This window comes from Sminthopsis crassicaudata, chromosome 1 (genome assembly GCF_048593235.1).
Source record: "Sminthopsis crassicaudata isolate SCR6 chromosome 1, ASM4859323v1, whole genome shotgun sequence".
Classification (NCBI taxonomy): Eukaryota; Metazoa; Chordata; class Mammalia; order Dasyuromorphia; family Dasyuridae; genus Sminthopsis; species Sminthopsis crassicaudata.
This window is the reverse complement of record NC_133617.1, coordinates 346,279,318-346,295,656: the sequence shown is the minus strand read 5'-3', so window position 1 is coordinate 346,295,656 and position 16,339 is coordinate 346,279,318.

Here is a 16,339-nt window from a genome sequence, read left to right as displayed (position 1 = left end):
TAAACCTGATACAAAGTGCCAATAGCAAAATATTCTCAATATTCCATTTCTCTCGATATACCGATATTTGACTACCACACTGAAATAATATGAGTTGTGTAATCCCTAGGGAACAAGATTCTAAACTTAAATTTTCTGCTACTACTATATACATCTATACATATACACATGTACATACATATATACTCATATATTCATGCAAGCATTATATATTATGGTATGCCTTTATATATTATGGTATGGTATTTGTATTTTATTTGCCTACACATATACATTATATATGCATTCATACTTTTGTTATAAATGCAGAGAAGAATATTTGGAGACCGGAAACTGGTCCAGCCCAATCTTTCATCATCCTAGAAAAATACTAATAGTTAATATTTATGTAGCACTTACTATGTGACTGGCACCATGCTTAGCTTTAAAAAAAATTGTCTTATTTGATCTCCACAACAACCATGGGAGGTCAATGCTATTATCATCTTTCTTTTACAGATGAGAATACTGAGGTAACCATTCTAATTGACTGTCCCAGAGTCACACAATTAGTAAGTATCTGAGGCAAGACTAAGTAAAACTTAAGTTTTCCTGACTCCAGGCAGGCCCAGTGCTCTAACCCCTGCCCCATTTAGCTGCATCAAAGAGTACCTTTGGCTCACAAATTCACTCCACTTAGTTGCCTGACACCAATAACTTACTCATTCTCTCCAGAGATCAAACTCTCCTTCTCCTCCTATCATTTTTTGGTACTCTTATCATCAACCCAGTTATTTTTCTTCTTTGCCTTCTTTTTCCAATGTCCTCTCTAAAATTCCCACCAGAATGTTTGCTTTATTCCTGGTCTCTTCTCTTCATACTCTTTCCATAGTCTTACTACAAACACTTCCATTTCAGGAAGATATTGTATTTCCAGTCAACCTCTCCAATGCTGATTTTCTTTTCCTCATATGTCCCATTCACTAGGCTTCTAGAAGTTGTTATATTTCTTTTTCCTCATTAGGGCTGTTATACTTTTGATTTGCCATCATTAACCAGCAACACGTTTTCCTTTGAGGTTTGCTTCACTTGTCTATATCATTTAATTCTAGTTACTGATTTTCACTGGCCTCCACATTATCCTCCCTCATTTCTGTCTAACCCTTGATAACCATTTTCATTCTTCCTTGGCCACCTATATGGAAGATCATATCTGACATGTATTCTACGAAACAGTAACACTGGCCTTCTTACTGTTCTAGGAATGAAACAGTCCATCTCTCAGCTCTGAGGATTTCTTTGCTTTGCTTCTATCTTCCTCACACACACACACACACACACACACACACACACACACACACACACACACACACTCACACTAGAATGTTCTTTTGGCTAAGCTCCATCTACTGACTTTCTTGGCTTTTTTAAGTCTCAATTAAAACCCCATCTTTCTTGTGAAGCCTTTTCCAAACTGTCTTAATTTTAGTGCTTTCCCTTTGTTAATTATTTCTTATGTATCCTTTCTAAGCTTGAATTGTTTATATTTGCATGTTGCCTTTTCCTAAATGGGACTCTTACCTGTTGATTTATCTCTAGTACTTAGCACAATGCATGGCACAAACTACTCACTTAATAAAGATTTATTAATTAGCTGCTAAATACTTTAGAATTCACCATCCTTCATAACTGTGCCAACTCTATTTCTTTAACTCTGAATTTTTTTCTCTTATTATAATTATATTTTCCATCCCTCATTCAGCTAACCACTCCTAAAATTATTATTTTTCTTAATTACAGTCTTTAATCCAGTCAGCCCTTCCTGTTCTCCCAATTCATATTACTTGTTCCAGATCCCCTTTCTACTTAATCACACTCTTAATCTTACAGTTGACCAATTCTACTAGATACAGTGTCCATTTCTAATTCATTGCGTCTTTCACTTACCATTGTTTACATTCTACTGATCTTCAATTTCTCTTCAACCTTTTTCTTTCTTCATTTGTACTAATGATACATTGAATTCTACTGGAGGAACTCACACTATTGCCCCAACTTTGTCATTGTGGGTATTGCCCACCGGAGAAAGATTGCCAAACCTCCACACCTTAAGATGGTGTGTAAAGATGTCTTTTTGGAAAAAAAAATCATCTATTGGTTAACCTTTTTATCTACTTGTCTGGACTAACTTTAAGATGACAGACACATAGTTTAGTCTCAGGTCCACATTAAAGCCTTTTCAGCTTGGTAAGGTTTCCTTGATCTTTTATTTCATTGGTACAGCCTGTGAGAAAATAGGAAGATCTCCATGCCACAATGAAGCATTGGAGTAAAACTTTAGTGGAGGCATAAGCAATTAGCTACTTAATAACTGTTTAATTATAATCATGATCATGTTGGTGATAATGATGTTTAACATTTTCCTGGGTATTGACACACTGGGAGAATTGTTCTGAATGGAATTCAAATATGATATGGGAAATCAGTTTCTCAATATCTTTGTTGAATCACAAGCTTAGTGACTTAATGAGGGGTGAGATAATTAATCTAGTACTGTATGTATATCTGCATATCTCATACTAAATGTTCATCCTTTATCCAGAATGGTTTAATAATAACTATGAGACCTTAACTGTTAAGTTACCATATTGAGGGTTATATTCTAAGTATTTATTTTGAATAAGTAATTTACATTAACTTTAAACAATATCAAAACCAATTAGGCATTTACATATGCATCTATATATGCATCTAGGTCTATAGCAATTTACAATATACTCTTTCATATAACTATTTGTATCAGTTACTTCTTTTAGGCACTCTTCTACAATCTTGTCTATTCATTGCAGCACAAAGCCAAGCACGGAAATATTTTCACCTGGAATAAAAACATGGGAGACATTTGTATAGCTGAAAGTTCAACACAGAGAGTAAAGGAAAGCAAGTGGCACAGAGGGCATTCTAAGTATTGCAATAATTTTGGCAGGAGTGGAAGTGGTTTATACTCTAAAGATTTTGTCCATTAACTCTGTTACTCTGTATTCTATTAGAATACAATTAAGGCTTGTGGAGATGGAAACCATAGTATTGATGATCCTGGGAACATTGACCATAGGTCAATTTTTTTCATAAACAGCTGGGTGGCACAGTAGATAGAGTGCCAGGACTGGAGCCAGGAAGACTTATTATCTTGAATTCTAATCTCAACTCAGAGAGCAACTAGCTATGTGGCTGTGGGCAAGCCCCTTAATTCTGTCTACTCAGTTTCTTCCTTTGTAAAAACAAATTGGAGAAGGAAATGGAAAGCTGCTCTAGTATATTTACCAAGAAAAGTCCAATTGAGGTAAGTACATATTATGTATAAATGCATACATATACACATATAAAAATATGTATGTGTGTATTTATATTTGTGGACTATTGTGTACATATACAAATATGTTTATACTTTGTTTATTTTGAATAGATGGAGAAGAGTTGAGTTCAAAATTGAATGACGTGAATTGCTTTTGGGAAATCATAAAGTTAACTTGAACAAATTGAAATTTTTCCCTGGAGCAAAGGTCCATTGCTGTTTTTAAGACAATATTCTTCTTGTTACAGTATATGACTGTCTATTGCAGATTATATTCTCCAAGAAGTACATATTAAAAATGCCCATGGTGCAGTAGAGAAGCATAAAGTATGTATAAATTCATGATAAATAAGAAGTTACACAAAAGAGGAATAAAGGAAGTCAAAAGAAATGCATCATTAAAAAAAGATGATTAGATAGGGAGAATAAGGGATAATTGATGGTTGATCTCCATGCTTCACCCTTGTCTCAGGACATTAAGAGAACTTAAATTAAATACACAGCATATTGAATTTGGTGTTAATTCACCAAAAAAGGGAAGAAATGAACAAGTGTTATGCAGGATGAGCAGGAATGCACAATTTGGAGTCTGCAGTGTCATTGATGAGACCAAAAGATCCAGGAAATTGTTGGAGTTAACCATATTTCAAACATTTTGATGTTCAAGCAAAAAATTCATTGTCATGATTTTATCATATTAACTATTGATCTCAAACACATCACAATATTTTAATTATAGACAGCACTATTAAATTACATACTATATTTTCAGTGATTGGTAAGAAAACTAATTAAGTTGGTTCAGTTAATAGAATCACATTAACTTCAAAAAGTTAGAAAATCCTTTCTTGCAGATTAATAAAAGGAAGTAACTTACTACTAAATCAATGCATCCCATATTTTACTAAGCTTCTTAAAAACTTCAATTCCCCAAAACATTTTTTCATAATCATAATAGAGTCCATAAGAGGAGCAGTAAAATGTATTATAAAGATCATAAATATTCTGTTAGTTTAAAGTGTAGTATAATTTTTAATCCATTATTATAGCATCCATCAAAATCTTTTTACATAGTTAATTTTTTTGTGGGTGACTTCTGAACACTGCAATTGTTTGATTCAGTAAATCCATTATAGCACTTAGAAAGAGAGGAAAGGTTGTTAGAAGAGGAGAACAGAAAACAACCTTAAGTCTTTAAACTTAAGTACCAACTTAAGTTGGTACAACACAGTAATCAATTTGTTTTCAAAGAGTTTCCTCTAAAGAAATTGACATGTTTATCAAATAATTCTAGTTACTAGACCATCAGGTACCTGAAGAATAGGGATGAGAAGAGTAAAATCAGTTTGTATGACTTAAGATAGTTGAATATTCTACTTTTAGAGGATGTATATTCATGATTTCATCAAAAGATTTTTAAGATGTCCTCCAGAATGTTGGGTAGACTCTTTCTGGTGAAGTTATATTGTTAAGAGTTATACGTAACAGTAACAAAGTATTGGTAAGGCTGGATAAGTTCTCGAAGGAAATGCCTGCATTGATAAGATCAAAGATCCACTGAAATATTAGAGTATGTAAAGGTGGGATACATTTTGTGGGAAATACATAGAAAAAAGTAGTACTTTATACACCATGTAACCAAATTAAGGAATGTGTTATTCAAGAAATAATACAGTCTGGAATGACAATGTGTTTAAAATAAACTCATTTTAAAAAGACCTACAATATATGACTAAGTGAAAATTAAAGATTCAAAGTATATTTATGTTTGAAACATTTTATCTAGAAGTTCATCTATTATGCTTTCTCACCAATTTCCATTTCTCTGAAGAATGTCAATACCGTCTTCGAAGGCAAAACACTGCATTTGATTATAATTATTTCAACTCACTATTACAAAAGTTATATATATATATATGTATATATATATATATAATATACATATGTATATTCATATATAATAGGTTATATTATTTGATCATTTCATTTTATCATGGCCATACATGTGGTAGAGAGGACATAGGGCTGTCCTACTACCACTCACAAAGCCTTCCTTATGCAATTTGTTTAAAAGTAGATTTTTAGCCATATCAAATTATTTTCTAATTATATCATCCCACAACAAAATTCAATTCTGCATATATATAGTACCTAGGATATACTATAACATATTTAATATGTATGGGAATGCCTGCCATCTAGGGGAGGGGGTGGAGGGAAGGAGGGGAAAAATTCAGAACAGAAGGGAGTACAAGGGATAATGTTGGAAAAAATTACCTATGCATATGTACTGTCAAAAAAAAGTTACAATTATAAAATTAATAAAAAAGTATTCAAATAATAACAAAAAAATAATAATTATTATATCATCCCATGATTTTAAAAAGGCCTGGAGAGATTTAACATAAACTGATGCTTAATGAAGTGAGCAGAACAAAGAGAACATTGTATATAGGAAAAACAAGATTATGTGATGATCAATTCTGATGGACGTGGCTCTTTTCAATAATGAAGTGATTCAGGCCAATTCCAATGGACATGATGGAGAGAGCCATTTATATCTGGGGAATGAGTATGGATCACAATATCATTTTTTCACCTTTTTTGTTATTTATTTGCTTTATGTATTCTTTCTCATTTTTTCCCTTTTTGATCTGATTTTTCTTGTTCATCATGATAAATGTAGAAATACATATAGAATAACTGTATATATTTAATATATATTGGATTGTTTTGGGGGGAGGGGAGAGAGAAAAATTTGAAACAATTTTGCAGAGATGAATATTGAAAACTATCTTTCATGTATTTTGAAAATAAAAAGCTACTATTTGAAAAAAATAATTATGTAATCCTAGCCCTAAAATTCAGCATTTTTCCTCAGTGTTTTAATATAGGATTTTCATATAAGGTAAAGATTGATAAGTAGAAAAGTCTTTAAATAATCCAATTATTTCATTTAAAAATAAGGACAAGAGGCATTTCTCTAGATCATGTAGAGATATTGGTGGCATAGCTGGGCTTTGAATCTAGGTCCTATCACTCCAAATTCCATGTTTTTTTTTTAAAGTAATCTAAACACTTTCATGTCATTATCTAACTCACAGGATTATTGTGATGTTTAGACATATGTCAAGTTCTTTGCAAAGTTTACAGTGTTAGCCAACTCTCACTTTGGATATATATATGCTTAGATACAAAGTACTGCTTAGCTATAGGGCAAAGATTATATTTAATTGTGTTTTATATTATGTTTTGCATTTAGCTCAGGCAGGCTTAGTCACGGATGATAGTGAGATGGGAAGTTTTTATCTTTTAATACTCCTTGGTCTCTAGCTGAGAACAAGAATAAACATGAGGCAAAGACAATTATTTTCTATCTTGCTCTCTATGTTTCATGGTAGAATGAGGTTAATGACTTCAAGAAATACCAACTTGATAAGAATTAAAAGAATTTCATATTTCACTTTTATAGGAAATTAATGGGTAGAGTACTCCTATCCATATTCTCTTTACCTAAAATATTTGCAATGCCTTCCATGCTCTTTGCTTCATAGACTTATTACTCCTTTTTGTCCAGGGCCCAGTAAAGGAGGAAATAGAATAGGAATGAAGAGTGAATGTGTGAGCTTTAGAGACAGTTAAAGAGAAAAAAGTGTAAAATGTGGCTTGCAACTTAACCAAAACAAATAAACAAAAACATTGAGATACTTGTTCTATCACTTTCTGGTAAACAAAGGGAGAAGAAGTGGAATCAGCATCAACTTTTATATTCTTAGATTCAAAGATCATTGTAGATGGTGCCTACAATCATGAAATTAAAAGATGTTTTCTCCTTGGAAGGAAAGCTATAGCAAATTTGGACAGCATACTAAAAAGCAGATATCCCTTTTTCAACAAAGGTTATATAGTTAAACTCATGGTTTTTCCAGTAGCAATATATGACAATGATAGTTGGACTAGAAGGAAAATGGAATTCCAGAGAATCAATGCTTTAAAATTGTAGTGCTGGAGAAGACTTTTGAGAGTCGCCTGGACAGCAAAAAGATGAAGTCAATACATATATAAAGAAATTAATTCAGACTACTCATTGGAAAGTCAAATATTAAAGATGAAGCTTGAATTTTGGTTACTAGGAAAGATTGAAGGCAAAAAGAAAAGGAGATGGCAGAGGATGAGATGGATAGATAGTATCATGGAAATAATGACATGAACTTGGACAGACTTTTTGAGAGACAATAGAGCAGAGAAGCATGTTATGGTCCATGTAGTCACAAAGGGTTGGACCCAGCTCACAAAATAACAACAGCAACAAACAAAGAAGATGGAGATGGTCACCAAGCTTTTGCTGCCAAGGGAAAAAAGAGTAACAGAGTATAAATGATATAGAATTCTCTTAGGTGGCAAGTTTGAGGACTGAAGGATCAGGAGAAAATGTGGGAATTTGAAATGCATTGCTTCATGCCTTGCATTTAACCAAATACATCATATAAATCAACCAGTCATGAAAAGCATTTGAAATTCCATAAAGCCCCGCTGTTGGACCAGTATTTCTGGGAAACAGTTGGTGAGTGAAATTAAAGGCCTAAGCAATGACAAAACAATAAGTAAATTAACGCAGTCAGAGGAGGAGTCAGTTTTCTCACCTGATTGAACATTGACTCACCCAGGAAGATATGATTTTTCCCCTACATTTTCATATAGGTGAAATATTGAATAATACCTTCACTTCAGCTACTTTACAGCCAAATCAGAAAGCAAGGATTGTTTAAGTTTTTCTGCTGTCTCTTTGTAATTACCAATGTGTATTGATACAATGAATGCTAAATTTCACATTGTCCTTGTTTTTCTTGATCTTGACAGATTTAGCATCCTTTCATCTAGCTAAGAAAAAGGAAATCTTTTATTTTATGATTATTTTATTTCCTAGATTTTTTTCAGGGCATGTGGCAGCAGAACAAGGGGGCAGTATATAGCCCAAGATGTCTAGCAACTGCCAAAAAGCAGAGGACTATATGATTGAAAAAGCACTGAGGATGATTTTTAGCTTTTTTTAGAATCCTGTGGGGTCTCTGTGAACCTTTAGATTGGTTAAGTGTTACCTGGGATTGGGAAGATCCATAGGCACAAAGACGAAGTAGTAGTTATTTTAATGTGTGTGTATTTATGTATATATATATATATATATATATATATGTATGTATATGTATAAATATATATATATATATAATTTTATTAATTTTGTTTCTATGGTACATAATGAGTAAGCTATCTCAAATAATATATGCTTGTCTATGTCTATGCCCATATAGCATATATGTATATATAATGTCCTCATATTTCCTTTTTCTGATCCTTCACTCCTCAGTATATAATTTATGTTATTTTCTATCCTGTCTGGCAACTTTGTTCCCTTAGCAGCCTAAGTTTGGTAACTGTCTCTATATTCTTTGTTGTTATTGTACTATTTAATTGTGTCTGTCTCTTCCTTTCCCCAGAAGCTACAATATATATATATATATATATATATATATATATATATATATATATATATTATAGTCAAATCTTGTTTGTATGTTGAACTCCATTAGGTGATTTATATGATTAGTTTTATTGAAATATAGTAGGGGAGGAAAGAGAACAAAGTCTTGCATCTTGCAAAGATAGGAAATAAGGCAATACATAAGTTGGATACACTCAGTTCACAATATTAGACTATTAGACTATTGAGGTAAACATTGATACCCAGGAAGCTATGGAACAAGGAATTTTAGATAACCAATGCTTTAAAAATCATAAAGTGTATAAGCTATCACTTAAGGTCTGGTGTATTGGTTGTAACAATACCTTTGGAATAACCATGAGATTGACAATACCTAGGTCTTTTCAAAATGAGGCAAGCAGGCAGTAGAACTACCTTCTGGCTGAACAATTGAGTTATTTAGCTGGAAACTCCAGAGATTGCCAAGTTATTTTTAATTGTTCCAAGATATCAATAGAGTTAGAGTTTACAATAGAGTAACCATTTTAGAAGCTAGAGCAAGATATATATGTATGGAGAGTGGAGTAGGAAAGAGGTGTATCAGAAAGTATCAAGTAAACAGGTCTTTTATAATCATGTACTATGGGGCTAGGCACTGTGCTAAATGCTTGGAATAAAAATCTAAAGCAAACAAAAAAAATAATTCCTACACTTGAAGAGTTTATGATCTAATGCAGGAAGATAATATAAAAAGGGAGTTGTAAAGGAGGTTGGAGTAAGGAAGAGATGAGGTACCAGGCAAAGACATGGCTGGTCAGCATCTCCTCCAGAAAGTCTGATGGGACCTTGGGGCATAAGACCTAAAAGCTGAACAGCAGAGGAGTTTACCAGTGGTAGCAGAAAGCTTAGGGATTTCATCTCTGCCCACATGCTAATTTTTACCTCCATGGACTTGTTGGTAACTTTTTTACAAATCACTAGTGTCAGGTGCATGCAGGGGAGAGAATGATATGGCCCTCAGAAAGTCTGATGCACTCCCTCATGATACAAAATACGATCAAAGAACACCCATAACCCAGAAAAGGGAGGCAGTAAACATAGTTGGATTAAAAATCATCTTGATCATCTATCTCATTAAACTACAGGTATACTATGAGAACATGCTTGCAAGTACAATAAGTAAGTACTTTGGGAGACAGAGTTTGAAAAGGGTATAAAGGTGCTAGTGACAGAGGGCCAACAACTTCTATGATGCAAGGCAAATGAACAGTTTCCACACACCAGAAAAGTCTAGTTATTACTCTGTATCCAAATAAATGCTGTGGAAAAACTAAAAGCAAAGTTAGAGGCAGTGAGGAAATTATATCATAATTGGTTGCTTGGTAAACATACAGGGACTGTCCTAATTATTTTTGGACCTTTTCCAGAAGCTAACATGGTTCTTTGAACATGGCAGAAAGCATTTAATGAAAGTGGTTGGTAAATTGAATAAAAATGCATTTTGAGGAGCTGAAATATATTTCCATCCTGGATATATGAAACATGATTGTATAGTAAGTAATAAGACAGACTTACTCAAACAAACAAGACTCCTATCTAGGCTTCAACATCACTTGCTACTATGAACTCCTATTTTTGACCATTCTTCAACAATCTTTATGTATTTTGATTTTAGGTTCAAACCCACCCAAAGTATATTCCCTCCCTCTTAAGTCTCTCCTATCTGTTGATTTTCACTTTGCCCCTACCCTAAACAACCTAAAATGAAGACACTCTTGCCTAACATTTAGACAAAATCCAATCTACATAAGTTCAACTACATACTATTCAGAGGCAAAAGTAACAATAACAGAGAGTAATATGAATTTTAAAGACACTTGTTAAAAATAAATCCTACCATGTCAATCATGATAATAAATTCTTTTAAGTTATATGATAGAACTCTATAAGATCTTCAAATTGGAAAACTAAGCTGAATTCTAATAAATATGTGACAGATGTCATAAAATAAACAAAAAAAGAAATTTTAATATAACAAATGAATGAAAAATAAAAAAGGATGACCAAAAAAAAAAAAAAAAACATTGAGTTTTATCGGAAGCTCTCTTCTGTTATCATAGTGCCTGAGAGATGTGTCTTGCAAAGGTCATTGAGGAATTTATCTATGGGATATAATGATTTATTTCAAAACAAACTTAGAAATATTTAAAAAATAGTATAATCCCCATGGCTGACTCAAAAGAACATTCTATTTAGAATTTGCTTCTATATTCTAATTGAAAAGTGGAATGGAAAGAAATTGATTTAGAAACCCTCTTCAAAATAAATATCTACAAAATCTCTAGGTTCTAACATAAGAAATCTTCCCTGGACAATAAGATGAGAATGTGTTATACCAAACAGGAGTAAGAGTTAATAAAAAATATTTTCTGCTTTTATGATGAAAAAATAGATAGCATAATATTATTTATTATTAAATTATTATCTATTATCATATATAATAAAATATATAATGAAACATTATACATATAGACATCATATAAATATATACACTATATACACCTAAATTAATTCTATTACCTATTAAACATAAATAAATTCAAAGAAAAAGAAAAGATTTTCAAATCTTTTAGTCTAATCAAATGAAGTAGCCTCAAATGGTTTAGTGAGGAATTAAGTTAATTGGGTTTGGTGTAAGGTTGGTGTACTTCCTGCTGGAAACTTTCCCATGTTTTCCTCAGTATAAGTAGCCACTGGACTCCCATGTCACCCTGTTAGCCCAGACTTTAATTAGATCTGGCATTCTCTTCATAATGATAAATGCTGAGATGATGAATGGAAATGCAAATGAGTGCAAAGTACCTCAGCCATCAGAGCTGAATATCATTAATACCTTCCTACTGTTAAATCGATCACTGTCATCCTCAGATCCCTCTGTTCAGCGGGTGCAGATGGCTGTCGGCCAGAATGCCTTCCATAATATTGGCAGTCCAAACTTTGTGGGGTTTTCCTCCCCATATGCTTTTATTCATCTTTTGCTGAATATTTGTTTGGCAACTAGAGTTCCAATATATTTCCAGCTGGGATGATAACTATTTAGGGTCAATAAGCAAATAGCTAATTTAGAGCAAAATAAATACCAATATGGAACTGTGCACACAGCACCAACTTGTGAAAGAAATTCATTGGAATGAATTCATATCTCGCTATTTTGAAGGCAGTACATAATGTCAGCTTTAACAGAGAAAATCATGATTAATAACATTTCAAATAGTTTTAGATTGTTTTAAGAGACCCTAAGCTTATTAATTCAATTGGATAAAGCAAGGTATTAATATGTTAATGGTCACGAGTTCGAGAATCATTTAATTTCATATGAATAAAATATATTTTCTTTAATTGCAGATTGGTCAACTCTATTTCTAATGATGCTGTTGGTGATTCTAGACAAAAGCTCAAATTGTGCCACATTGTCTGTCTCATATAAAGAAGATCATAATTTAAACTGAAAGGACCCATACAGGACCATATAGAAGTATAGGTACTAATTGGCATCCAGAAAAATTATTGCTTGCACTCAATTCAATTAAAAAGCATGTAGAGCACTATGTGTTAGCATTAGGAGTACAAGGAGTATAGGGGAGGACAGGAATATAAAATTCAGATGCAATACAATCCCTGTACCCATGTTGTAAGTCATTGATCTCCAGGCTGAAGTATAGTCTGTTTTGCATTCAAAGCCTTTTTCTTCTTAGAAGATCCCTCCAGTTTTGGAACTCCTATTTTGAAAGTACCTTAGGCCCCTGAAATTCCTCCTTTTGATTTCATTGCTCCTCGCAGAATGTCCATTTAAGTAAGGCATCTAGGCCAATTGTTAGATTCCTCTAAAATTTGAACTCTAAACTTTGCTGCCATGTATTGAAAACCTCCTGTCCATCTCCCTCTTTTCTCTGCCATTTTGCCATACTCTTCCAGATCCTCTTTTTTTTTTCAAATTCTTTTTCTTCTTCCATTAGAATGTAAGCTTCCTGAGGTCAACGACTACTTTTCTATTTGTATTTGTATTCCCAGCTTAGTCCAGTATCTGGAACATGATAGGCACTGAATAAATGTTTATTGTTTGACTGACGGTTGTTTAAAATTTAGTAAACATCTAAAACTATAACTATATTGAATGAAAAGCAATAACACTATATCAGCATCAGTCAAAGTATACCTAAATCAGGTGATACCATCTAAATACTCCAGGGTCATTAAAATTTTGAGATTGTCTCTGAGTAGTCCAGTATTTTCATTTTTTATCCAACTTCTAGAAACTTTCAGTCAATCAGTCAATAAATATTTATTAAACATTTATATGCCAGGTTCTGTGTGTTAAGAATACTACCCTTAGCTATTATCAATTTCTGTTTCTCATTAGATGATATTACAGGAGGTTCAGCCCAATTCTATTTGGAAACATGGGATAAGAATTACTATAGTCATAAAAGAGACCCAACAAGTTGAAAAAAATATGCTGAAACTCTTGAGCTCTGTCATAGGCATCATGATCCCCTGAAAATGTTACCTTCCATACTGGACCTAAATTTATCTGGGGGAAACTTGAAACAACAAAAAAATAATAATTGCTGATGTTGTATTGTTCAACTCAACATTTATTAATAATCAGCAAAATACAAAGCCTGTGCTAGGTACTGGATATAAAGATATAATTGAAATAATTTGCTTATCTAGGCATTGAAGTGCTACTTGGTAGCAACGTTGGCAGGGGTTCGTGTAAGTAAATGATTGGAGAAGGGAGAAATCATTAGCAATCTAGAGATTAGGAAAGCTTTAAATGAATAAATTGTTAACTGATCTGAGCCTTGAGTAGTTGATCAAATTTACAATCATCTTAGATCAAATACACAAGTGCTGCTATATATAATATAATACAAGTAATAATTAAACTTGCTGGTGGCAAAAAAGATGAACCCAAAATTTTCATATGGATATGCATGCAATTTTGAGAGTAAGGAAATTAGTTGTTGCTTGCTACTGTAGTTGTTTTCCTTTTCTATCCATAAATTGTAGTGCAACTTAATCAAGATGAGCTTCCATTGATTATGGTGTATTGTAGTTTCAATGGGGGTGGAACCACTAATATGAATTTAATTCAGATTAATTTACTGTGTTTGCATTAACATTTTTGTCAAGGAATTTTAACAGTTTAGCAAATATACAAATGTATATAAAGTAAAATCTAAGAAGGAAATTTGGGGAAAAAACAAAAGAGAAAGGAAGAAAGGAAAGAAGAAAGGAAAGAAATGAGGGAGAAAGAAAGATAGGAGGGAAGGAAGAAAGGAAAAAAATGAGGAGGGATGGAGAAAAGAAGGACAGGATAGGAGAAAATAAGAGGGAAGAAGGAAAAAAGAAGGATGGAAAGAAAGAAGGAAGGATGGAAGGAAAGAAGGAAGGAAGGAAGGAAGGAAGGAAGGAAGGAAGGAAGGAAGGAAGGAAGGAAGGAAGGAAGGAAGGAAGGAAGGAAGGAAGGAGGTTGGTTAATGGAGTATCATACTGACATTTTTAACTTCATTGAAATTTTTCTGGATATTTGTTTTGTAATGCAACATCATGACAACAAGACAAGAGAGAAAAATGACTCTGTTTTCTTTTAAAGTATACCAGTGGTTGTGAAATCTTAAAATTTATAATATAATTTTATTAAAATTAATGGTAAAACATCTAAACTTATAATTTAATAAATTTAATAAATTCAGAAAAAGTTAAGTTCTATTAAGAGTAACATTTTTTTATGAAGAGATGTCATATTTCTATTCCTCTTGCAAAATCATTAGAGGTGGGATTAATCTCTATCTGATTCTAAGTTAAATATTTTATTGTGTTAGTCTAATGAAAGTAGAAAAATAAAAGGAGACAAAATGTTTTGCTACTTTGGTGCCTATTAAGGCTTTGGCATTCATTCTAGAGGAATGCTAGCCAATTTCAATAACATCAGGAACACAAGGAAATAAATTAGACATTTTAATTGTGAGATTATATCATACTGATGGGAGTTCTGGGGAGAAGCCAAAAGAAATTTTAATGACAAAACAATAATTTAAGCAAAGTATATCACACTTAGCTCTGTGAGCTTAAAAGAAATGTGAGAAAGCAAAGTTAATAAACAGAAGCTATAGATATCCTGCCCCAGTATATGAATTTAATAAACAATTTCCCTTTCTCCTAACTTACATAAAAAAGTAGAAAACCACAATTATTGTTGGACACAACTATCTAATGTCTTAAAAACCAATATCTTGATTAGCCACAAGAAAATTGCATCTTTAAGGGAATTTAGGTTTTCCAAAATCAAAAGGTTATAAGTACATGCAATTTGTTACCAAAACTAAAGTTAATTAACATAATTGTAAATTAGCTTAATTTATGGTAATATTTCCAAAGCACAAAGTAAAAATGTTATCAATCTGATTTCTCAGTATTGGCCATCAAGCATTTATTAAATGTTTGCTTTGTACAATGCTCACTGCAAAGTTTTGAGAATACAAAGAAAAAGAAAAAAAAAATACAATTTCTTATCTCAAGTACTTTACATTCTAATAGGAGAGACAATAGGGTACATGCAACATATATACAAGACAGTTGACATTAATATGAAAGGATAAGACAGGTTAGGGCTGAGAACTCTTGAAACAAGGTGGGTCCTTAAGGAAAGGAAAGGAATTAAGGAAAGTAGGTAACCTAAATGGAGAAGTAAGGGAGCAGAGTCTTGACTGAAAGATCTTGACTGTTATTTTCCAAGAATAGTAAGTATATTATTGTAGCTGGATCATAGAATATGTACAAGGTAGTAAGGTACAAGAAGGCTGAAAAGGTTAAAAAAAAAAAAAAAGAGCCAAGTTAAGAATAGCTTTAAAGAGCTAAACTAAAGAATTTATTTTTTGTGTTTGATTTAAGAGAGGTACAAGAGCTCCCAAGATGGAGGGAGTGGTAACATGATAAGACCTGTGTTTCAGGAAAATAACTTTTGAAGCTGATGGGTAGATAGATTGAAGTGAAGAAATAAATACTCAATACTGGAAGACCAGTTAAAAAGCTAATGCAGTAGTTAAGGCAAAAGGATATGATATCCTGAGCTAAGGTAGTAGTAGCTAAATGAGTAGGATAAAGGATCACACTTTCAATGTAGGGAAGATTAAAAAAAAAAAAAAAAAAAAAAAAAAAAGATTTGGCAATGGATTCGCTATGTGGCATGTGTGTGAGGTTTAGTTGAGAATAAATAAATATACTGATTGGCATTGTCATTTTGTTGATTGCTTAGTCATATTTTGATAGAAATATTTAAATTTTGTCTATGTCTGCCTCTAAGTAAGTTAGCCAAATTGAATTAAGTGGAAAAATTTGTTAGGTCCACTGTTCTTTGGCACATCTATATCTTCAATGGCACAGTAGTCCATCATAGTCACACACACATCATCTTACTTGTATACTATAATGATCTCAGGATGTTCCATAAGCATCTCAAA